Genomic DNA, 26,469 nt, shown 5'->3' on the forward strand with positions numbered 1-26,469 from the left:
TTAGCCAAGCTATCAGTACCAGTCTGTGAATCTGTATAGTTCCATACTTTACACTATCTCTCTTTTTAGGCAAAATGGATGACCAAAATTTGTTCATTCTATTGTTTCCAGTTTTGGACTAATGTAAATACAGCTGTTATTAACATTCTTGTACAAATCTTTTGGTGGACTTATATTTTCATTTATTTCACGGAAACATATGAGTGGTGTTGTTGGATCACAGAGAAGGTTCATTTTACCGTATTTTTATGAAAACAGCACGTACCGTCTACATTTGTTTGCAAACTACGCCCTTCCTCTCACACCCGTGAGGTATTTGTGTAAGCGCACTGTCCTAATTTATTTTTTTATGGCAACATCTAAAAAAAAGTTGGCACACCGGCACTTACAAAAATACCTCACAAACAAATGTAGGAGGTGCACATTGTTTGCGTAAAAATGTGGTAATAAGAAATTGCCAAAATATTATTCAAAGTGGTTGTATCATTTCACATTCCCACCAGCAGCGTATCAGAATTCTGACTGTTTCACCTCTCCAGCTACGTTTCGTATTGTCAGTCTTCCTTATTTTAGGCATTCTAGTGGAAATGCAGTGGAATCTTACTGTGATTTTCATGTTTATATTTCCTGTTGACTAATTTTGTATGTTCTTAGCCATTGTGTATATTATTTTGTAGGTTAGAGGTTTTTTTTGCCTGTTTTAGAAGTTGGGTGGTTGTCTTTATTAATTTGTAGGAATTCTTTATGTATTCTGGATATAAGTCTGTTGTCATATATGCATGTTGTGAACATATTCTCCCAAAATAAATATGGCTTACCTTTTCATTTTCTTTGGTTTTTTTTTTTTGGAGGGTAGTATTATTTATTGTGCTTTAGGTGAAAGTTTACAGAGCAAATAAGTTTCTCATTAAACAGTTAATACAAAAATTCTTTTGTGACATTGGTTGCCAACCCTGTGATGTGTCAACACTCTCCCCCTCTCTGCCCTGGCTCCCCTGTTTCCATGTGTCTAGTTTCCCTGTCCCTTCCTGCCTTCTCATCTTTGCTTTTGGGCTGGTGTGCTCATTAGTGCACTGGCTTTCGGAATATATAAGTGGCTACTTTTTAAACTTTAAAGTTTTTTAATAAAGATACTTTTACGTTAATTTTCAAGTTGAATGATAAGAAGGAGCCATCTATATGAAGATCAAAGTAATAGCATCATGTTTGAGAAATAGAAAAAAATTTTGTCTACAGCAAAATGGGTAAAATGGAGAGAGAGCAATAAGAAATGAGGTCAGACAGGAAGGCAAGCAGGGCTTAGAACCTATTGGGCTTTTTAAAAGCCAGGGTAAAGAGTTTCACTTTTTTTTTTTTTAAGTGCAGTAGAAAGACATTAGAGATATTTAATTGGGATGGGGACACTCACACATGATCTAATTTATGTTTCAGAAAGATCACTCTCTAGCTGCTGCGGACAGAATAAATTTCTGGAGGGTAAGAAGAACACAAAAGTGGAAAACAGGGAAAGTTGTTGGGAGGTTGTTGGTCTATTGAAACAAGAGATGATGGTGACTTGGTCCAGGGTAGTGAAGGTAAGGAGGTAGAGAAGCGAATGCACTTGTGATATGTTTTTTAGTTGTATAGGGGATTTGATATGAGGTAGAGAAAGAAAGAAGGAATGAGGAGGAAGTAAAGAAGGAAAGAGAAGGAAGAAAGGAAGGAAGAATAACTTAGAGATTTTTAGGTGGTTGAACCATTTAATGAGATGAGCACTGCTGCCAGAGGAGCAAATTTGGGGTTGGAAATTAAGAGTTCTCTCTGGCTGTGATAAAGTTGAGCTGCTTATTAGACATCCAAATAGAGATGTCAAGTAGGAAGGTGACAATGCAAGTCTTAAATTTAAAGAAGGGTCACAGTTGGAGATAAAGATTTCGGAGTTACGTGGTAAGATAATATTAATAGTCTTATGAATTAGTAAATTCATTGAGTGGAAATGTGTAGCCAGGAAAAAAAGGGGTGGGGGGTACCAATAATATGGTGGACTCCATTGGCATGACTCCCTTCTTTCTTGCTCCAAACAGATAGATAGGTTTAAAATATAATCAAAAAAATATGTTAACTATGTAACTGATCTTTAAAGGAGACAAGAATGAAGAGAACTTGAAACCAGAATAGTGAGCACAAGCTGACAGCATGGCAGTCCTTAGGGGTTTTGGATCCAGTGGAAGCATTGGGAGATGTGGTTCCAGCACCCTTGTGAGGACACTAGATGTGGCATCAACACCACCAGTGCTAGGGGAACTGGAAATGAGCCTGCTGAATAAAGCTTAAAGCCTTGATAACTGTGTCTCCACGCAAAGAGAATCACAAAGATCTCTGCCCCTTATTTGGGGGAGTTGACAAGGAAGCCTCACCATCTGTCTTAAGCAAAACCAGTGACGTGCGTGCGCTTGTGTACGTACACACACACACACACACACACACACAGACACACACACACACACAGAGACAGACAGACACACACACCCCCCCAAGGAAATGGCTCACATCGTTGTAGAGGCTGGCAAGTCCCAAGTCTGTGGTTCAGGCATCAGAGTGGAGGCTTCTCCTGACTCACATAGCTGGAAGGGCTGACAAACCTAAGGTCAGCAGGTCAGGTGGTAGGCTGCTGGCTCACAGGCAGCAGAGACTGATGAACCCAAGATTGACAGATTAGATAGCAGGCTGCTGGCTCATGGGTTGCAGAAGCTGATAAATCCCAGGATTGGCAGGCAGTGCGGCAGGCTGCTGGCTCAAGTCCCAAGAACCAGAGGTCAGATGATGACAAACCAGATGCAGGATCCAGAGCAAGTGAGCGAGCTTTGCCAGGAACGTCCATATATATCCTGGATGCAGGCCACACCACTGAGGAAACTTCCCTGACTCCTGATTGTCTGATCATATCAGATCACAGCATGGAGGATGACTAACATCATTACATAACTGCCAAGTTACATTATTACATAACTGCCAAACCACTGAAAATCATGGTCCAGCCAGGTTGACACACAACCTTAACCTTCGTAGTCCATCCCTGTCAACTTGGGACCTCTACACATCTTCGTAAACCATACATAATCTCTAAGAAAGACAATTACAAAGTCATAGTTGCGTTTAACGTGATACAACTAATATGTACAACTGAAAATGCACTACCTCCATTTACATCTTAAATTTTATAAGTGAAGAAAACAACAATATTTGATGCACATGCAAGTTAAAATACTCATAACAGTTACAGTCCTAATTTCTGCAACTGTTCATGTGGTCGTAGAACTACCTTCTTGCTCCACTCATACTGTATTCCCCTTTCCCTCAATAAGCACCTCAGCTGGTCATGGTTCTTTGCCTGGTGGAGTGACTCAGACCTTTATTCCTGAAGGTTCTGGGCCGTAAGTAGTCATGTCAGAATTGGGTTGTTGTAGTTTTCCATTGACTTTAATCACAGGGTATGGTAGTACTAAGAGATGCCCTAAGGGATCTCCTGTATTCCCGGCATACTTTTTTTTTTTTTTTTTACCTCCATTATGCGACATAAATTTGATTGCCCCTTGGTAGTCAGGGCCAGTCACACTAGCCAAGATGGTAACTCCCTTCTTTGTCTTTTGATCCAGAGGCGTAAGGAGCCTGAAGTGGCTGGATGGCATTCTTAACTTCCAATTCAGTGGAATCCATGTTGTGTTTCCAGGTGGAAGCATTCCTCCCTTTGGAACTTAGACCTATAGGCCCACAGAACATAAGGTCGGGGAAACAGGAAGTAAAAGTTTTGCTAGCAGATTGCTAGGGGTAATAATGAGAGGTGCCACTCCCATTTCCACCGCTTGGTTCCTGGAACTGTGAATCCTGGCAGTGGGAGAAACTGTACCATATTGGACACTGGTTTAGAGCATATACAGCCTTCTGGAGAACATTGCCCGGAGCTTGCAAAGTGTTGCCACCTAGCTGGTGCCATAATTGTATCTTTAGAAAGTCATTCCATCATTCAAGCCAGCTGTTTCAGGAAGATGGGAAACGTGGTAAGACCAGTGAATTCCATGAGCTTGAGCCCATTACTAGACTTTGTTTGCTGTGAAGTGAATCTCGTGATCTGAGGCAATGCTGTGTGGAATACCATGATGGTAGATAAGGCATTTCCGTGAGTCTACAGATGGTAGTTTTGGCAGAGGCATTGCATGCAGGTGAGACAGATAGGGTTAACTGTGCTGGTAGAACAAAAGAGCTTTTAAAAAGATTACTGTCTAGAAGTTGGGTAAACAGGAACCCACCCTGTCAACATGAGATAGGATTGGGGTGGCACATGTCTCCTTCCTAATGTCTTTCTAGCCCCCTCCTCCTTTGCAGGCTTCATTTGTGCAGAGGAGCCGAGTGTGACTGCTCTTTGACCTTCCTTAGCCCTCCAAAGATGATGATGTAGTGCCGAAGATCAAGTGCGCGTGCACGTGTGCTATATCCCATAATAAGTGATGCCAAGGACTGCCAAGAGGACTCCATCTTGAATATTAGCCGGTTCCATCTTAGATTCCAGATGCGCTCCTAACGGAATTAACATGCACCATCATTCTGAGAAGTACCTGCTCTTTGAAGCCCGCTAAATAGTCATTACTCTGTTGTCTCCACTGAACCCGTATAAGCTCTAGCCTTGCTTCCCTTTTTAAGTCAGTCCTTTGGAGAGGCTTAGATCCCCCCAACTCCTTTTGCTTGACTCAAGCAAAATAAAGTTTGCTGAAGATAAAGTTTGTCTTTCTCATGTATTCTTACTCGGGAAAAGACAAGGACCCTTTGTGTCAGATTGGCAGTTGGTAACACAGGGAAGACAAATCCATATCCAAGTAAGGGTCTATCCCAGTAAGAACAAAACACTGCCCTTTCCATGATAGAAGTGGTCCTGTGTAATCAACCTGGCACCAGGTTGCTGGCTGATTGCCTCGAGAAATGGCACCATATCAGGGACTCAGTGTCGGTCCTTGCTGTTGGCAGATGGGGCATTCAGCAGTGACTGTAGCCAAGTCGGCCTTGGTGCTTGGAAGTCCATGTTGTTGAGCCCATGCATAATCGCCATCCATGCCACCATGACCATTTTGTTCGTGAGCCCATTGGGCAATGACTGGAGTGGCTGAGGAAAGAGGCTGGCTGGTTTCCACAGAATGCATCATCCTGTTTACTGGATTATTAAAATCCTTGCTGGGACTCAAGTCTAGTTATAGGTCTAGAAGCAAGAATGTGTGGTGGGTATGGGTCCTGGGAACATATAACAACGTCTTGTAAGACATCTGCCTCAGGTGATACCCCGGGCAGAGACTCAGATGCCACCCCAGGGGATGACTCAGACAAAGGCCCTTCAGACACAGCTGGGCTAATCTCATCACATGGGGATAGAGGGGCTAATGGTTTTACTGGGAAGGGTGGCTCAGCAGACAAAGATGGAATAATCTCTTCAGATGGGAGCCAGCGGGCTGGTTCTGTTGGCAGGAGCGAGTCAATGGAATATCAGGCTCAGTGTCTCCAGCTTCCTGATTATCTGCCCGTATGTCCCCATCCCAACTTTCAGGATCCCATTTCTTTGCAATCAATGCCCTCATTTTAGCTTCAGACATCATTTGAGGTTAGGAATTCACATGACATTGTAATTCAGCCACTCTTATGGTAAGACTCTGGGTTTGGTTTTTGGCAGTATCAGCTTTTTTATTACAAGAAATAAAGGCTTTCTTTCATGGCACAAGTGTTAACTTTGAGGCCTGCATGCAGCATTTGAGTTGTGACTCTGAAGCCTTGATCTCATCTCTTGCTTTTACCACTTTGTCTAGTGAAAGTAGGACCAACCAACCAGCTTCTCTATACTTCTGATTCTGATAAAATTGTAGAAAAATATAAAATATGTGGCTACCCAGAGCCTTCTCACCAATACTCACTCAATCTGATATTTTGCATATTAGTATTGCCACCTTACGCCATGGATTAGCATAGCACCTGTGCGTGTACAAGAGAGATTAATCTCAAGGAAATGGCTCATGTGGTTGTTATTACATGCCATTGAGTCAGTTCTGATTCGTAGTGACTCTGTACTACAGAACGAAATGCTGCCCGGTCCTGCGCCAACCTAACAGTCGTCGTTTTGCCTGAGCCCATTGTTGCAGCCACTGTGTCAATCCGTCACATTGAGGGTCTTCCTCTTTTGCTGACCTTTTACTTTACCAAGCATGATGTCCTTCTCCAGGAACTGACACCTCTTGATAACATGTCCAAAGTATATGAGACGTAATATCACCATCCTTGCTTCTAAGGAGCATTCTGGTTGTCTTGTTTTGTTAATTCTTTTGGTGGTCCCTGCTGTATTCAATATTCTTCGCCAGCACCAAAATTCAAAGGCGTCAGTTCTTCATTGGTCTCCGGTGGTTGTAGAGAGTGGCGAGTTCCAAGTCCGTGGGTCAAGTGTCAGGTTGCAGACTTCTGACTCACATAGCTGCAGGAGCTGATGAACCCAAGATTGACAGATCAGATGGCAGGTCACTGTCTCATGGGCTGCGGAGCCTGATGAATCTAAGAGTGGCAGGCAGCATGGCAGGCCCCTGGCTCAAGTCCCAAGAACTAGAGTTGAAATTATGACAAACTGGATGCAGGATCCAGAGCAAGCCAGGGAGCTTTGTCAAAATGTCCATATATATGTTGGATGCTGTCCCTACCTCTATGGATACTTTCCTTACAACTGATGATATAGTCGTATCAGATCACATCAAGGAGATTGACTACATCATTATGTAACTGCTAAATTACATCATTGCATAACTGCCTAACTGTGTCATTACCTAGCTGCCAAACCACTGAGCATCATGGTCTAGCCAAGTTGACACACAACCTTAACCATCACACTGTCTAAGGCCTTAAGGTTAAGGGGGCAGGGAGGAAGGTCACTCTAAAGAAATAAAATCTCCAAGCCTATGCCGTTGTGGAGTGGAAACCTCAAACTAAGAAATCAATCAACCAAAAAAAATGGGTTCATGACTAAAATAGACTGGTAGAAACAAATGAAAGAATGCTTTGTAGAATTACTTTCAAAATCTTGCGGCTCATGGGTCTGTCTCAGAAAAAAACAAATTACATGAGGGAAGTAACCACCTTCAGGGAGAGTTAACAAATGCCCAAAGCAGATAAATACCACCCCATGAAACAGTAGAACCATCTGAAACAAATCAGAAAGTAAGTTTAACGTAATTTTTTTTTTCACAAAGCAGGAATGAATAACCATAGTAAAAGGAGAAGTTAAAGGAAATAAGCTGAGTAGAAAGAAAACTAAATTGGAATTCTAGACATAAAATCATCATTGAAATTGAAAACTCAGTAAATGGTCAAGCAGCACATTATACTTAGCCCATCATGGACTTGATGGACTGCAATATAGATATGCAAAAATTATTTGGAATGAATCAGAAAAATAGACATGGAGAATATTAAAGACTGGTTAAGAAACCAAATGAGAAAGTGCCAGATCCATCTAATAGACATTCTAGAAAGGGCTAAGAGGCAATATTTTAAAAGATAGTGGTTGAGAACTTTCCAAAATTGGAGAGGCTTATGTTTTCAAAAAGGCATTGGTGTTTCAGTGGTAGAATTTACATCTTACGTGTGGGAGACCTGGGTTCGATTCCCAGCTAGCACATCTCATGCGCAGCTACCACCCGTCTGTCAAGTGGAGGCTTCTGTGTTGCTATGGTGCTGAACAGATTTTAGCGAAGCTTCCAGACCAAGACAGGCTAGGAAGAAAGAGATGGCGATCTACTTCTGAAAATCAGCCAGTGATAATCTTACGGATGGCGCCTGTCTGATCTCACAGACCTTCCAGCTGGTCATGGATGGTGCAGGGCCCATTGAGCGTGGGGTCGCATGAGTCACAGGTCACCTCAGTGGGGTCCCTTGAGTGTGGGGTCGCGTGAGTCACAGGTCACCTCAGTGGGGTCCATTGAGTGTGGGGTTGCATGAGTCACAGGTCACCTCAGTGTGGGTCCCTTGAGTGTGGGGTCGCATGAGTCACAAAACAGGTCACCTCAGTGGGGTCCATTGAGCTTGGGGTCGCATGAGTCACAGGTCACCTCAGTGGGGTCCATTGAGTGTGGGGTTGCATGAGTCACAGGTCACCTCAGTGGCAGTTAACATGTCTTCACATTGATGCGTACTGCATAGTTGATAGAATAAAATAAAATTCATACCCAGACATGATGTATTGGAACTACACGTGCAAAACAAACAAACGAAAATGAACAAAAAGAAAGTCAAAAACAGAGAGAAAACAGGTATGCTTTCCAAGGTAACAACAGAGTTCTCATCAGCAATAATAAATATTTTTTAAAAACAGAATAATCTTTAAATAATGTGAGAGAAAACAATTACCAACCTCCAATTCTCTTAACTAAACGACCCTTTGAGAATAAGATGTTTTCAGACAAGATTAAGATTTTTCTATGTGCGTGCCCTTACTTCTTTAATCCCCAAAAAATTTAGTTCAGGAAGAAGGATATAAAAAGTAAAGGAGGAAATAGGAAGAGAAGGAAATAGAAAGTGATGAGACGTAAAGAAATTGCATGTTGATAAATACAAACATTAGCTATGAAACTAACCAAAAAAAGCAATTTTGCTTGTTTTTAGGGTGTTGAAAAAATAAGGTGAAACAAAAATGCCAGATAACATAAAGTTAAAAATTCTGAGGATTGAGTTATTAGGGATGAAGATAGAAAATGGATTGATTTTAAATTTAAGGCAAATGATGCAGTTAAAAATTTATCTGAAATAATACAAGATAGAATGTATAACTTTATACCGGTTTGGGGTGGGGAGGAAGACTAACGAAAACTCAGTCCAATTAGGAGGCAGAAAAGAGGGGAGAGAAAGGTAAAATAATCACAAAATAAATATAAGAGGATTAAACTCACCTGTTGAAAGAAAGTTTCTGAACCTGTGTAAAAACTAATAATAAGTAATAAAAACTGTCTCTATGCTGTAAAGTGACAAATGGTGCTTAGAGGAGGCCCTTGTGTGTAGGTGGGGTGACCATCGAGCATAGCCCTTTGAAGTAGGTGCTGTTGTTGCCCATTTTCTGCTTGTGATAACCTAGGCATACCCAGTGAAATAATTTTGCCCCAGGTCGCGTAGGTAATAAGTTGTAGCACCTGGATTCAAACCAGGCCATCTGACTCTAGAGCTATTTCTCTTAACCACTGTACTAAAGCCTGTGGAAATGAACAGTGAAAACATCTTTTTAAAGGAAATATTTTATTTGAACCTAGCCATTTTGGGCTTTAAAAGAACTGATGGTTCAGTTTGTGCAGACCTAGAGCTCTCTGTCTTTGTTGTGCTGTCTTCCTTTTGGCCATTTCGTTGTAAATCAGCACTTCAGTTAGAACAGAGCCGCAGGAAAGAGAGGGGTTGCCAAGCTGAAAAGGGTTACATGCGTGTTTATTAAAGACATTAGTTTGGTGAGGGACAGAGTAGAAACCATTAAATGGCTTTTAAGTAGCCTCTGGATTTAATTTCTTCCTATTCTCTATGCCCTTCATTTAATACATAATGGAAGTTTTTTCATTGATGTGTTTTTGTCTATAACTTCTCTTTGTGTCTTGGATTGAAAATGTTTACTTGCTAAAGGCTGCGTGTAATCTAATGAGTATAAGATGCTGCATCGAAGAAGCCCAGTCGTAGTCATACACGTTTTTGGTTGTTCAGTCATTTATTTCACACATGTAAGCCTGTTGTAGGCCATGTCGCTTGTTTGTTTACTTGGTGTGAGACAAATGAGTCAGCACTTTTTCTGCCCTCTGGAGACATACAGTTATTTAATGAGCGATAATTGCTACAAAAGTAAAGGACCAGAAGATGTTTAATGCCCACAATACAGTCTATGAAACATGATGGTGTGTGATTTGGACGTCGTGTGAACACGGTGTTATATACAGGAGAGAGGTGTGCAGGACAGTCTCTGGGTGGACCCAGGGCCCGCGCTGCCATGCTGAGGAACTGCAGAAAACTTCGAACCCACTGCCATCGGTCCTGTGGTCACTGCCCAGTCTCTGAGAGCTGCATCTGTTTCCTGCTTGCTCGCCACAACCTGTCCTCACCATCTAGCTGGGCGCCTCCTAGCCCACAGCTACCAGCTCCCTTCCCTTCTTCCCTCCTGCCTGCCTTCCCTGCTCTGCCATAATGGGCTTTAAACTTTTCCAGCCCCGCCCACCTTTCTTCCACCTCTTCCCCCTCCTCCGCCACCTATTCTGCTCCTCCTCCCGCCACCACCTCAGCCTGGACTACTAGGCGGCCACCACTGTGCGATGCCCCTCTCCCTGCCATCCTAGGGCCAGGGCGGACACAGGACCCAGAGGTCTAGTAAGAGACAGGTCAGACCTCCATACTTAGCAAAGTAGGTCCCTTATGTCCCATCCTCTGATCGGGATTTCTGAACTCTGTTATAACCTTATGGGACTACAGATACATATGCTGTCAGGTGTTGACCTAATGGATGTTAAGTGATGCATACCTGTATATGCAAATTGTTGCCTATGTATAATGTCCAAATAGGCCCTATGTGGTATAAACCCAAATCAAACCCATTGCCGTTAAGTCGATTCCAACTCATAGCGACCTTACAGAACAGAGTAAAAGTGCCCCATAGGGTTTCCAAGGCTGTAATCTTTATAAATTTCAAAAGTGACTGCAGCAGTATATGAACAGGGAACTGTCAGAAGTTCAGGCCAGATTCAGAAGAGGACATGAAACCAGGGATGTCATTGCTGATGTTAGATGGATCCTAGCTGAAAGCAGAGAATACCACAAAGATGTTTACCTGTGTTTTGTTGACTATGCAAAGGCATTCGGCTGTGTGGATCATAACAAAGTATGGATAACATTGCGAAGAATGGGAATTCCAGAACACTTAATTGTGCTCATGAGGAACCTGTATGTAGATACAGAGGCAGTTATTCAGATAGAACAAGGAGGGATACCACATGGTTTAAAGTCAGGAAAGGTGTGCGTCAGGGTTGTATCCTTTCACCATACCTATTCAATCTGTAGGCTGAGCAAATAATCCAAGAAGCTGGACTCTATAAGAACAGGGAATCAGGATTGGAGGAAGGCTCATTAACAACCTTCGTTACGCAGATGACACAACCTTGCTTGTTGAGAGTGAAAAGGACCTGAAGCACTTCCTGATAAAGATCAAAGACCTCAGCCTTCAGTGTGGATTACACCTCAACATAAAACAAAAATCCTTACAACTGGGCCAATAAAAACATGATAAGTGGAGAAAGTATCGAATTTATCAAGGATTCCATTTTACTTGGATCCACAATCAACACCCGTGGAAGCAGCAGTCAAGAAATCAAAAGATGCCTTGCGTTGGGTGAATCTGCTGCAAAAGTGTCGAAAAGCAAAGATGTCCCCTTGAAGACTAAGGTGTGCCTGACTCAAGCCGTGGTATTTTCAGTTGCATGGTATGCATGAGAAAGCTGGGCAGTGAGTAAGGAAGGCTGAAGAAGAATTGACACCTTTGAATTGCCAAAAAATGAACAAATCTGTGTTGGAAAACGTACAGCCAGGATGCTCCTTAGAAGCAAGGATGGCAAGACTATGTCTCACGTACTTTGGACATGTTATCAGGAGGTGTCAGTTCCTGGAGGAGGACATCATGCTTGGTAAAGTAGAGGGTGAGCAAAAAAAGAAGAAAACCCTCAATGAGATGGATTGGCAAGTGGCTGCAACACTGGGCTCAAGCAAAACGGCGATTGTGAAGTTGGTGCAGGACCAGGCAGTGTTTCATTCTGTAGTACATAGGGTCGCTATGGGTTGGAACTGACTCGATGGCACCTAATAACAACAGCAGCCTTTATGGAAGCAGGCTGCCACACCTTTCTCTCTTGAAGCGGCTGGTAGGTTCAAACCACAGACCTTTGGGTTAGCAGCCGACCGCTTAACCACTGCACCACCAGGGCTCCTTCTATATAAGGTGGTTAAAGAAGACCTACTGAATTACACCTCAGGGGCTGAGAATAACAGTTTGTTGGGATACAACCCTAGCTGATGGAAAAATACCTATTAATTACCATATCACATTGAAACTGTTTTTGTTTTCCCTACCAACCTTTAATATTTTGAACCATTTCTTACAGTCATGTTTATTCATCCCTTTGGCAACTGGGGGTCCTCCATCAAGTAATTAAACAGTGTGATATTGAAGTATAGGGGCTTCATTTTCTTCCTAAAGTGATGCTATTTTTTTCTACCTTTAAGACAGTTTATTCAGATATCAAAGAAGAAAATTTCCAGTCTAAGTCCCTCTTTATTCACAGTCTCTCCTTTAGAAGATTATGTTTTCCTCCTTTTTTCTCATTCCCTTTTTTAAGGGAGGAAAACCCTACTGATGTTGTAATGTAGAACAATACAGAGCAACCTATTTTATGCAAAAGGATACAAAATCAAAAGGGTGTCCCTTCCTGCTTTCATATCTCAGTAAGGCATTTTTCGTAGCAGCTCTTTCGTTAAGAATGGAATAGTAAATGTGAAAATGAGTAGAATTTAGGGGAAAATTACTGTATCTTAATGAGATGCATCTTTTTTTTTTTTTAAATGAGATGCATCAGGTATTTTTTCATTTCCTTCTCAGTGAGCATTTAAACTGTAACATGATCGGCTTTCCCAACAGCAACCACTACTTGGAGCCTGTGTATATCACTAGTCAGCTGACAGCCTCTTATCGAGGCCTTTCTGGGAGCCACCAGTATCTCTAACGTCCAGAGAATACTGCTTTAAACCTCACCTTGGTAAAACGGTCCACGATCTTGTGGAAGGACAAGAAAATGCTGAAAGGATGCTAGTGTGCTTAAACTTAAACTATTGAAAAATGATAGTGTGCTTGAACTTGCATTGTTGGAAGATGACAGTGTGCTAGAACTCACACTATTCTGTGATGGTTGGCTCCTTGGTAAGCCCACGGTCTTAGAACTACTGCAGAGTGGGACAAAGTATAACCAGGAGCGGGGAGGAGGCAAAGGCCACTCCAGCCTAAAAGCTCGAACTGCGGATCCTGCTGGAGGGAATGTTCTGCCATGGTTGCCGCTGTGAAATACCAGTGGCATTTCTCCTTGTTCATGTTCGTAAGAATCTCATCAGATCTCTGATCTCTTCTTCTCACCATCTTAGCTTTAGTTATTAGCCAGGTCGGACAACCACAGGCCTCTGGCAGCAGGGACAGAGTCTTCCCTGCAAAACTTAGGATGTGGCTGAAAGCTAATAAGGAAGTGTGGTCTCAGTGGACACTCAGCTCCAAAGGCCTACTTGGTATCTGCAGAGACTGTTGATGTTGGGAGATGAGGAACATTTGGGGAGATAACTTAGCATCCTAGTGAAGAGCATAGGCTTTGGGGTAAGACAAACCTGGTTTTGATTTCTGGAACTGCCATTTAGCAGCTGTGTGATCCCTGGCAGTTTGTTTTACTTTCCAAGCTTCTGATTTCTCATCTCTAAAATGGGTGATGTTATCAGCTTCACAAGCTTACAGTGAGGATTAAGTGAAGTCATATCTAACAGAAGCCCTTAACACAGAGGGTATTGTCGTTACTGAGTAAATGATGGTTGCTGTAATTGCTGGTCTGATGACGACACTGTTCCTCTTTTCAGGAATTATGAGTCGTTGTCGATATGTTCTGCTATTAGTAAGGGTCTGAACGAAATGGGGGAGGAGCAGCAGATGAGAGAATCACCATTTAAGACATAGCATATGCTATTTAATCTTGATTGATCTATTAGTGGGTCATACCGAGTAAAGCTATTTTACCATAGCTTTAAATGCTAGAATTTTCTACTTTGGGTCTTTATCTGTTGAAGCAAACATATTTGCTCTTGACGTTATTATTGGCCAAACAGGTTTCCTGAGAGCAAACTATTAACAAGGATTGTTGTTATTGTGGTAAAACATATACAACATAAAACTTGCCATTGTAGCCATTTTTGAGAGTACAATCCAGTGGCATTAATTAAACTCACAGCGTTTTGCAACCATTACCACAGTTCCCCAAATTTTTTCATCACCCCAAACAGAAACTCTGTTCCTGTTACACGTAACTCCCCATTTCCTCCTCCCCCAACCTCACAGTAACATAACCACTAATCTACCTTCTGTCTCTATGCGTTTGTTCTAGATATTTCATGTAAGTGGGATCATACCATATTTGTGTGACTTTCTTATTTTACTCAGCGTAATATTTTTTTTTTTTTTAATATTTTCAAAGTTCTTCCATATTGTACCATGTATCAGGACTTCGTTGCATGTATGTACCACATTTGGTTTCTCTATCTATCTGTTGATGGACTTTTAGGTTGTTTCCATCATTTGGCTGCTGCGAGTAGTATTGCAGACAGCGTTGGTATACATGTGTCTGTCTGTGTTTCTGCTTTCAGTTCTTTTGGGTATATACCTAGGAGTAGAATTGCTGAATTGTGTGCTAATTCTGTGTTTAATTCTTTTTGAGGAACCTCTGAACTGTTTTCCACAGCAGCTGTACCATTCATTCTACAGTCCCACCAGCAATGGGTGAAGGTTACAGTTTTTCCACATCTTAACCAGCACCTGTCATTTTCAGTTTTATTTTAATCATAGCCATCTGAGTGGGGATGAAGTGATATCTCATTACAGGTTTGATTTACATTTTGCTGATGACTAATGATGTTGAGCATCTTTTCACGTGGTTATTGGCTGTTCGTATATCTTCGGAAAAAAGTCTGTTAAAGTCCTTTGCTCATTTTTTTATTTTTGGTTTTTTTTTTTTTTTTTTGAGTTGTAGGAGTTCCAAATATAGTCTAAATGTTAAATTTATAGCGGATATATGATTTCCAAGTACATTCTCTCGTTCTGTACATTATCTGTTTACTTTCTTGATAATGTCCTTTAATGTGCAAAATTTAATTTTGATGAAGCCTAATTTATGTGTTTTTTGTTGCTTATGCTTTTTGTATTGGATCTAAAAATTCATTACCAAATACAAGGTCCTGATGGTCTACTCCTGTTTTCTTCTAAGAGTTTTGTGATTTTAGCTCTGACATTAGATCATTAATCCATATTGAGTTAGTTTTCACATAGGGTGTGAGATCAGCCAACTTCATTCTTCTGCACATGGAAACCCAGTTGGCCCAGCACCATTTCTTGAAGAAACTGTTCTTTTCCCATCGAATGAACTTGGCACTCTTGTCAAAAATCAATTGTGTAGTTTTTGCCCCCCTCATTCTGCAGGTGGTGTCTTCACTTTGTTGATAAAGTTCTTCGATGAACAAAAGTTTTAAATTTTGGCGAAGCCCTGTTTATCGACCTTGTCTTTTGGGGCACGTGTTTTTGATGTCGTATCTAAGAATCCACTGTTAACTATTAAGTCCCAAAGTATTTCCCCAAACTCTTTCTTTTGAATAAATATGCTTAACCAGATTATGCTTAGTAATATGATAGGCTTGTTTAGTTTTGTTTAAGTTATTTTACTTGAACCTTTTTAATACTTCTTAATGTTTGCACTTTCTCAGACACTTGGGATACAATAGTAAACCAAATTGACAAAAATCTCTGTTCTTGTGGGGGTGGAGGTGGGAAGAGAAATTTAATAGACAACAATTAAATGAATAAAAAAGCAAGTACGGGGGGAGTGAAGTATCAAAAAAGACAGAGTAAGCCTCACTGTGAAGATGAGATTTGAGGAAAGAGTTGAAGGGGCCGAGGAAGTTGGGCAAACAGCTATCTAGGAGTAGAGCATCCCAGGCAGAAGCAGCGGCTAGAGCAAAGGCTCTGGTATAAGAATGTGCCAGGCATCCCTGAATAACAGATGTGGCTGGAGCAAGATAAAAAATGAGTCAGGTAACAGAGAGCCAGATTTTGTTGGGCTAACCTAGTCGGCCACTGTAAGGACTTTGATTTTCACTCTGAGTGAAATGAGGAGCTGTTGCAGGATTGTTAACAAGAGAGTGTCGTGACATGACATGTAAAAGGAATACTCTGCAGTGTTAAGAAGAGACCGAGGAGAGGGAGGTGAGAAGGGGCAAGGTTAGAAGTAGGGAATGCTGTTAGGCTAATGCAGTAATCCAGGCAGCTCAGACTAGGGTGGTAGTAGTAGGGACAGTGAGAGCGCTGGATTCTAGATATATTTTTAAGGTTAAATCATTAGAATTTCCTGACTGAATGTGGATTAGAGAAGAAGAGCGAGAGAGAGAGGGCTGGACAGGTGGGAATTAAGGATGACCTCAGAGTTTTTGGAGACCTGGTGACGCAGTGGTTAAGAGCTCAGCTGCTAACCAAAAGGTCAGCGGTTCGAATTCACCAGTCACTCCTTGGAAACCCTGGGCGGGGAGCGGGGGGAGGCAGTTCTGCTCTGTCCTGTGGGGTCACTGTGCATCAGGATCAACTTGATGGCAATGGATTCAGATTTTTTTGTTTGAGCACCTGTAAGGATGGATTTTCCGTCAGCTGAGATGGAGAAGGCTTGATGGAGTAGATTTTCCAGGCCTTGGGGGTGGAGATCAAGAGTTCAGTTTCAGAAATGTTGAGGTTGCAAAATCTACAGACATCCAAGTAGAGATGTCAAGGTGGCAGCTGGATATAACAGTCTGAAGGTCTGGAGAGAAGGGTGTAGATAGAAATTTGGGAGCTGTCTGCGTATACATGTCATTTAAAGTTATGAGACTGAATAACATCACCAAAGGAGTTAGGACAGTGTAGACAGAGGAGACAAGAATATCAAGGTCTCAGTGACAAGAGAAGACAAGGATACCAACGTCTGAGTGACAGAGAAGACAAGGAAACCAGGGTCTGAATTCCTGGGGCTCTTATTATTAGGAAATGAGGGAGAAGGGAAGCAAACAACAAGGATTGAGAAAGTGCAGTCAGGCAGGAGGAAAACCTAGAATCTGTTATGGATTGAATTGTGTCTCCCCAGAATGTGTTGTAAATCCTAACCACTATGCCCCTGGTTATAATCCCATCTGAGACTGGCTTGTCTTTGTTATGTTAATGAGGCAGGATTAGTATAGGATGTGTTTTGAGTCAATCTCTTATATAAAAAGAGCAGATTAAGGAAGCAGATATGGCGGGAAGATGGATGCCAAACTACGTGGAGATCTCCAAGGAAGCAGGGGACAGAAGCTGAAGAGACAAGGACCTTCCTCCAAAGCCCACAGAGAGCGAGCCTTCCTCTAGAGCAGATGCCCTGAACATGGACTTTTAGCATTCTAAATCTTGAGAAAATAAGTTTCCGTTTGTTGAAGCCACCTACTTCTGGTATTTCTGTTATAACAGCACTTGATAACTAAGACAGAATTTGGTAATAGAAGTGGAGCTCTGCTCTAACAAATATCTAAAGGGTTGAAGTGGTTTTGGAATTGGTTAATGGGTGGCGGCTGGAAGAGTTTTAAGTTGCTAATAGTAAAAACCTAGATTGCCTTGCAGAGACTTTGGTAGAATTATGGATGTCAAAGGCAGTTCTGGGGAGGGCTCAGAAAGAAGTGAGAACTGCAGAGAAAGTCTGAAACACCTTAGAGAATACATCTGGCACCATCAGCAGAATGTTGCTAGACATGTGTACATTAAATATGCTTCTGGTGAGGCTTGAAAAGGAAATGAGGAATGTATAATTGGACAGCGAAGAAAGGGCTGTGGTTTTAATGCAATGGGAAAGAGCTTGTCTGAATTATGTTCAAATGTTTGGTAGAAGGTAGAACTTGTAAGTGATGAAGTTGGATATCTGGCTGAGAAAATGTCTAAGCAAGATCTTAAAGGGGCGCATGTCGTTTCCTCTTGCTGCTTATGGTGCAAAATGAAAACAATACTTAAATGATTTGGAAAATTCTATTGTACAAGCTATGGACACGTGTCGTAGAATTTTCACCAAGGATATGGCTACACAATCTTTTCTTAAGGAGATTAAGCCTGTGGCTGTTGAATCTAATCAACTACCACAGCAGAAAATCTGTCAGCCTAGCCTGAGGGAATAGAGAAAGAATGAAGGAAAAGATTGCTGTGTGCCTCTTGGAATTCTACAGTCAGGAAATGGGCCTGAGGAGGTACATTTGTTATCCTCCAAGAAAAGAAAAAGACTATCCCTGAAGCAACTCGGAGACCAGCAGAACTGTTGTTGGAAGGAGCGTGGGAAGCAGAGCTGCCTCAGTTTCAAAGGGTGAAATCATGGCCTACTGGGTTTCAAAGAGACAGATCTTCACCAACTCAGTTCTGGGGTGTGGGGCTGCCGTTCATGTGTGTCTGAAGATGGGGTAGCTACCCAAAACTTAGGGGCAGAGCTGCCATGCCAAGGGGCAGGAGAACAGAGTCTGCCAGAGCTGAGGGGGTGGGATTGCCACTCAGATGGACTAGGAGAATGGGATCATCCAAAGCCAAGGGAGCAGCGTTGCCATCTCAGTGGGCCTGGAAGGCAGAGCTGAAACCAAGGGCTGAGGGGCTTCCACCAAGAATCCAGACAGTGTGGCCAACACCCAGAGTCTGGAAGGTGGGGCCCTTGCATAGATGGTCTCAGAGAACAGAGGATTATTTTCAAGCCTTCAGAGCTAATGTAAATTATTTTGCTGGGTTTTGGACTTACTGGGTGTCTTAGTCATCTAGTGCAGCCCTAACAGAAATACCACAAGTGGACGGCTTTAACAAAGAGAAATTTATTTCCTCACAGTAAAGTAGGCTAAAAGACCAAATTCAAGGCATCAGCTCTGGAAGAAGGTCCTTGTCCTCAGTCATCCCGTGGTAGAGGAACTTCTCAGGCACAGGGATCCCGGGTCCAAAGGACACGCTCAGCTCCTGATGCTGCTTTCTTGGTGGTATGAGTTCCCCAACTCTCTGCTTGCTTCCCTTTCCTTTTATGTCTTGAGAGATAAAAGGTGGTGCAGGTCACACCCCAGGGAAACTCTCTTTACCTTGGTTCAGGGACGTGACCTGAGTAAGGATGGTGTTACAATCCCACCCTAATCCTCTCCATATAGAATTACAATCATGAAATGGAGGACAACCATACAATACTGGGAATCATGGCCTAACCAAGTTGATACACACATTTTTGGGGGGACATAATTCAATCCACGATGCTGGGTGTTATCCCTTCTTTCCCTCCAGTTTCCCCCGTCTGTAGTAGAAATGTCTGCCTTGTGCCTCTTCCACCATTGTAGTTTGGAAGCAGATAACATGTATTTTAGATTTCACAGATAGAGAGGGATTTGCCCCAGGATGGAATACGCCTAAAATCTCACCCATATTTGATTTAGATGCTTCAGAAGATGAGATTTTGGAGTTGATTTAAGACTTTTGGGATGATGTGATGGGGTGAACGTGTTTTGCATGTAGGAGGGACCTGAATTTTGGGGAGCGAAAGGGTAAAATGTTATGGATTGAATTGTGTCCCGCCAAAATATGTTGTAAATCATAACCTCTATGCCTAAGGATGTAATTCCATTTAGGAATGGATTTGTCTTTGTTATGTTAATGAGGCAGGATTAGTGTAGGGTGTGTCTTGAGTCAATTTCTTACAAGGTATAAAACCAAACTCATTGCTGTTGAGTCGATTCCAACTTATAGTGACCCTATAGGACAGAGTAAAATTGCCCCATAGAGCTCTAAGGAGCACCTGGTGAATTCGAACTCCTGACCTTTTGATTAGCAGCCATAGCTCTTAACCACTAGGCCTCCAGGGTTTCCACAAGGTATAAAGGGAGCACATTAAGGAAGCAGAGATGGGGGGAAGATAGATGCCAAACCACATGGATCTCCAGTGAACCAGGAAACAGAAGCTGAAGATACAAGGCCATTCCTTCAGAACCGACAGAGAGAGAAAGCCTTCCCCTAGAGCCAGCACCTTGAATTTGGATTTCCAGCCCCCTAAATCTTGAGAAAATAAATTTTTGTGATATTTGTGATACTTCTGTTATAGCAGCACTTGATAACTGTAAAAAAAAAAAAAAGGCACTAACTGTAAAAATACTTGTAACATGCCAGTCTTCTCCTTCTGCTGCCACTACTGCTTGCCATTTTGTGCCATCTCTGGTGTTACAGCTCGCACTGTCTGTCTCCTGGGTCTAGAAGGTTCTCAGCGCAGGAACTCTGGGTCCAAAAGAGGCGCCCTACTCCCATCTCTATTTCTTGGTGGTAGTGAGGTCCCCCCGTTTGCCTCTGGGATAACTCGTTTTAAGCCTAGCAGGCTGACAGAACTGACCAGTGCCCTCATTAGGGTTCTATGCACCTTATTTGCATGGTTCCACCCCCACAAGCGTGTTGTGCACCTTATTTGCATTATTAGCAAGCTATCCAATCCCCTTGGTGGGCCACCAGCACCTCATTTGCATAGCCCAACCCAGTCATTCAGTGAGAGTTACAAGACCATGGCAAGAAAGGCCATATAAATGCCATCCATCGCACTGGAATACTGACTGATACTTCTATCTCAAATTTAATATTACAGGATTTTTACTTTGATTTTATCCTGAAATATTTTTCATAACATTAACATAGAATTACTTATTTGCTTTTTCTTATTAATTATGTACATATATAAAATATAGTCTCAAAATGATATCATTATTAACAAGATTACTGAATGATATTTAAGAGTTCTTTGCCTAAGAATATATTCTAATAAGGATATGCAGTCAAAATAATGGTTCTGAAGTCACTTAAAATGATTTTTTTCTCACTATATCAGCAAATGAAGTTAAGTTCATTTGTTTTAAATATTTAAAGATTACTCTTTTAATTTCGATTTTATTTTTGAATGTTAAAACATATGATTTCCAAATCGAAACTGTGTATCAGGTTGTGTTCAGAGAAATCTTGCTTCCCTCCCTGGCTTCTCAATCCTATTCCTTTTTGCATTTATTAAGCAAATGTGTATATATGTTTTAGAGAAGATTTTTCTGAAGTTTTTGTTCCTGTGTCCTGGAGTAATTCTTCTTCCGTAGGTATTTCTTCATCTAGTCCTCCTTCTAATCCACCTACCCCACCTAATGTATATGCATTGGTACTGTGTTGGAATCTTTTGCATATAGCTCATCCCTTGAACGAGAAATTTTATCTAGATGTGTTATTTGCTCAAAAATGAGGTAGGTGGATTCTCCTTGATTTACCTCCTCATTAAGTGGAAATAGAACTTGAGCTGACAGCTGGGGTATAAGTAGTTCATAGCCTCTTTTCCGTTACTCAGCAGCTTGAGGGAAGTAAGGGATAGAGACTGTGGTGGGGGTGGGATGGAAGGCATCTGGTAGCCCCAGCTAAGTTGTATTTTCTTAGAACGGTTCACAGAATATGAAAGATCTTTGGGTCACATCCAGCCCATAGTGTAATGTTCCTCGGATTTTGTTCTTTCTTCCTAGAATGGACAGATTTGCCATTCTTTTTTACTAGTTAGGAAGCTGGGTCAGAGAAGGATAACCCCATAGTTAGAAACTACATGGCTTTTCTTTCAGATGCCAGGTAGCCTGCTTGCCATTCTTCTGTAGTCTGCCTGTGGACTCAGTCATCATCTCTCCTACTTAGAGGTCTTAGTAAGACCTCTCCCAAACCATTCACTTACCTTTTCTTCAAATTTATTTAATTTGAAGTCTGAGGAGTGTGGAGTGGCTGTATTCTTATTATACCACAGCTCACTTCTTTCCGACAGGGATTACGCAAATGTGCTGTCAGTCTACCATTTCCCATCAGCGCCTCCCTTACAATTTTAATGTTTAAAACCATGCCTCCAGCTATTTAATTTATAGCCATAAATATCTGAGTTTAAATCTCAATAATGAGTAGCACTGGATTGAGCTTTCGTAAGTTATTCAACCAGTCTGACACAGTAGTAGACATTCAGTAAGTGCCAGCTCCCTCTTCCCTTTGCATATTCTCTTAGGCAGATTTTAAAAAAAAAAAAATTGTTTCATTATATTGAAGTTAGAATATGTATATATGGTACAACCTTCCAAGTACTGAAAAAGATGCATTGGGAAAAGAAAATGTTCCCTTTATACCTGTGTCCTTGTTTCCCAGCCCCCTAGTTCTCCTCCCGAGAGATAACTGCTACGCTAGTCCCTTGTGTAACCTTGTGGAAATGTTCTATACTTATTGAAGCGTGTGGATATGCGCGCGCGCGCACACACACACACACACACACACATTTACAAAGAGTGTAATGTACACACATAACCAGTTCCCTGTTGAAGGACATTCATGCTTGTTTTCGTCTTCTGCTGTTACAGACAACGCTGCAATGCATGACCTTTGGGTACATTATTTTTGCACTCATGGTGACTGCCTCTGTAGAATAAGTGACTACAAGTCATTTCTAGTTCAAAGATTATAGGAGTTTTTTTGATAGATATCACAAGCTGCTTTATGCATAGTTTCTATCAATTTTTACTCAGTGCTGTATGAGTGTGCCTAGTTTACTATTTTCACTAACTAATGCAACCAAGCTCTAATCTTTGCCAATATGGTAGGTGAAGGATAGTATTTCACTGTAGTCTTAGTTTGTATTTCACTTATTATAATTGTTGTTATTCATAAGGTTTTCACTGGCTAATACTTTTCAGAAGTAGACTGCCAGGTCCTTCTTCCTAGTTTGTCTTAGTCTGGAAGCTTAGCTGAAACCTGTCCTCCATGGGTGACCCTGCTGTATCTGAATGCCGGTGGCATAGCTTCCAGCATCACAACAATACGCAAGAGGTAGCATATGATCAGGAACCGATGGTACTGAAGGAAGAAGTCCAGGCTGCTCTGAAGGCATTGGCAAAAAACAAGGCTCCAGGAATTGATGGAATATCATTTGAGATGCTTCACCAAACAGATGCAGCGCTGGAGGTGTGCACTCATCTATGCCAAGAAATACGGAAGACAGCTTCCTGGCCAACTGACTAGAAGAGATCCATATTTATACTTATTCCCAAGAAAGGTGATCCAACCAAATGTGGAAATTACAGAACAATATTATTAATTTCACAAGCAAGCACAATTTTGCTGAAGATCATTCAAAAACAGCTGCAGCAGTATATCGACAGGGAACTGCCAGAAATTCAGGCCGGTTTCAGAAGAGGACGTGGAACGAGGGATATCATTGCTGATGTCAGATGGATGCTGGCTGAAAGCAGAGAATACCAGAAGAATGTTTACCTATGTTTTATTGACTATGCAAAGGCATTCAACTCTGTGGATCATAACAAATTATGGACAACGTTGCGAAGAATGGGACTTCCAGAACACTTAATTGTGCTCATGAGGAACCTGTACATAGATCAAGAGGCAGTTGTTTGAACAGAACAAGGGGATAGTGATTGGTTTAAAGTCAGGAAAAGTGTGCACCAGGGTTGTGTTCTTTCATCATACCTATTCAATGTGTATGCTGAGCAAATAATCTGAGAAGCTGGACTATATGAAGAAGAACGGGGCATCAGGATTGGAGGAAGACTCATTAACAACCTGCGTTATGCAGATGGCGCAACCTTGCTTGCTGAACATGAAGAGGACTTGAAGCACTTTCTGATGAAAATCAAAGACCACAGCCTTCAGTATGGATTGTACCTCAACATAAAGAAAGCAAAAATCCTCACAGCTGGACCAATGAGCAACATCACGATAAACGGAGAAAAGATTGAAGTTGTCAAGGATTTAATTTTACTTGGATCCCCAATCAAGAGCCATGGAAGCAGCAGTCAAATCAAAAGGCGCATTGCCTTGGGTAAATCTGCTGCAAACCAAACCAAAAACCCACTGCCGTCGAGTTGATTCCGACTCATAGTGACCCTGTAGGACAGAGTAGAACTTCCCCATAGAGTTTCCAAGGAGCGCCTGGTGGATTCAAACTGCCAGCCTTTTGGTTAGCAGCCGTAGCACTTAACCTCTATGCCACCAGCGTTTCCTCTGCGGCAAAGGACCTCTTTAAAGAGTTGAAGAGCAAAGATGTCACCTTGAAGACTAAAGTGTGCCTGACCCAAGCCATGGTATTTTCAGTCGCATCATATGCATGTGAAAGCTGGACAGTGAGTAAGGAAGACTGAAGAAGAATTGATGCCTTTGAATTGTGTTGGCGAAGAATATTGAATATACCATGGACTGCCAGAAGAACAAATAAATCTGTCTTGGAAGAAGTACAACCAGAACGCTCCTTAGAAGCAAGGATGGCGAGACTCCATCCTACATACTTTGGACATGTTGTCAGGAGGGATCAGTCCCTGGAGAAGTACCTCATGCTTGGCAAAGTACAGGGTCAGCAGAAAAGAGGAAGACTCTCAACAAGGTGGATTGACACAGTGGCTGCAACAATGGGCTCAAGCATAACAACGATTGTAAGGATGGCTCAGGACCAGGCAGTGCTTAGTTCTGTTGTGCATAGGGTCGCTATGAGTTGGAACTGACTCGACGGCACCTAACAACACCAGCAACAATTGTTGTTATGAGTATAATCAATCCTTGCTGTGGAGTTGATTCCAACTCAAGGCCACCCCATCTCCACAGAGTAGAACTGTTGCGTAGGGCTTTCAAGGCTGTCTTCTGAGGCCTCTGGGTGAGTTTGAACCACCAACCATTCAGCTAGTAGTTCAGCACTTAACTGTTCGTGCCACCCATGGATCACTGTTATAATTAAGAATGCCTTTTCATATGTATAAAGCCACATATATATCTTTTTCTGTGAACTGTCTATACATGGAACCCCGGTGGTATAGTGGTTAAGAACTTGTCTGTTAACCAAAAGTCGGCACTTTGAAACCTCCTTGGAAACCCTACAGAGCATTTCTACTCTGTCCTGTAGGGGCGCTATGAGTCAGTGGAATCTGCTTGACCGCAGAGGGTTTGGTGTTTTTTTTTTTTTTTAATCTGTACGTGTCTTTTGCTATTTTCCTGTTGAATTTTTTATTGACTTGTTGAAGGTTTTGTTATTTAAAAGTTAATAATTTGCTTGCCATATGTTACAAGCATTTTTTTCCTCAGTTTATTATTTATCTTTTTACTTGCAGGAGATTTTCTTAAAAACATTTTTTTTTATGGTGTCAAATTTATTAAACTTTTTTTAATGGCTTCTGTTCGGTATCTTACTTAGAAAAGCATTGCCCATGTTGAGATTATAAAAACAGTTCCTGTTCTGTAATTTTTTTCTAGTATTCATTTCTATGATTGCTTCATCTTTTTTTTTTTTTTTCTTTTCCTTTTACATTTACCTCATTAGTCCATTGGCAGTTTATTTTGGTAGGAGGAATGAGGTAACTGGAGATCCAGCTTAATTTTTTGTTCCAGTTGTTCCAGTACTATCTGTTGAATAATTTATTATTTCCCTTTTGGTGTGAAATGCCAACATTGACGTAAAATGCCGCTAATTCTCCTTTGTATTTGAGTCTGCTCCTTAGACATACTTTTGTAAAAGCTTTGTCACATAGAAATTCTGTTGCCTCTTCTCTTCTACTGTTGTGTCGTTCATGGGCCATGATGTTAATTTTAATGATTTTTTCTGGTTCTCTATAAGTCATGACCTTAAAAAAATCATCCTTCTGGACAAACCAGAAAAAGTGAATATAAGAAGGGGAAAAAAAAGAATATAAAAAGCTATGGTAAATAATGTAACCAAATAAAAACTATAATTAAAATGATTTTTAATATGTCACTATGAAGTTTAATGCAGTTCTTCAAAAATGTGTGAAATAGAATAGGCATGTGTTTAAAAAAACCTTTAAAAACAAAATCCAGACCAACTCTTGGTGATATTAATAAAACATTCTAACTTGCTGTATCAATAATCCGGCCACTCAGATCTCTGACTACAGGTATCTGGCTTTCTCGTGGCTTCTTCTGCTAGTCTTACTATAAATATTCTTTGATCTCATTGAGCTCTCCAGTATATTGGCCCCTACTTCACCCTACACATCAGCTCTTTTCTTTTTCTTTTTTTTACTTCTGTCTCTAACCAGCTTAGATATTATGATCCATCATTTCAATAACCTAGTTATTCAGTCAGAAGAGGGCATAGAACCAGGGATATGATTGCTGATGTCAGATGGATCCTGGCTGAAAGCAGAGAATACCAGAAAGCTGTTTACTTGTGTTTTATTGACTATGCAAAGGCATTTGACTTTGTGGATCCTAACAAATTATGGGTAACATTGCAAAGAACGAGAATTCCAGAACACTTAATTGGGCTCATGAGGAATCTGTACATAGATCAAGAGGCAGCTGTTCCAACAGAATACGGAGATACTGATTGGTTTAATGTCAGGAAGGGTGTGTATCAGGGTTGTATCCTTTCACCATACCTCTTCAATCTGTATGCTGAGCAGATAATCCAAGAAGCTGGACTATATGAAGAAGAATGGGGCATCAGGACTGGAGGAAGACTCATTAACAAAGTGCGTTATGCAGATAACACAGCCTTGCTTGCTGAAAGTGAAGAGAACTTGAAGTACTTCCTTATGAAGATCAAAGACCACAGC

At 41.5% G+C, this 26,469-nt stretch overlaps 1 protein-coding gene across 8 annotated transcripts in view; it reads left to right on the forward strand.

Moving 5' to 3' along the window:
* Nucleotides 1–26,469, forward strand: part of MARK1 (microtubule affinity regulating kinase 1) — a 153,887-nt gene that overhangs the window by 22,018 nt on the left and 105,400 nt on the right. The window lies entirely within an intron of this gene.

The sequence above is a fragment of the Elephas maximus genome, chromosome 24 (assembly GCF_024166365.1).
Source record: "Elephas maximus indicus isolate mEleMax1 chromosome 24, mEleMax1 primary haplotype, whole genome shotgun sequence".
NCBI lineage: Eukaryota > Metazoa > Chordata > Mammalia > Proboscidea > Elephantidae > Elephas > Elephas maximus.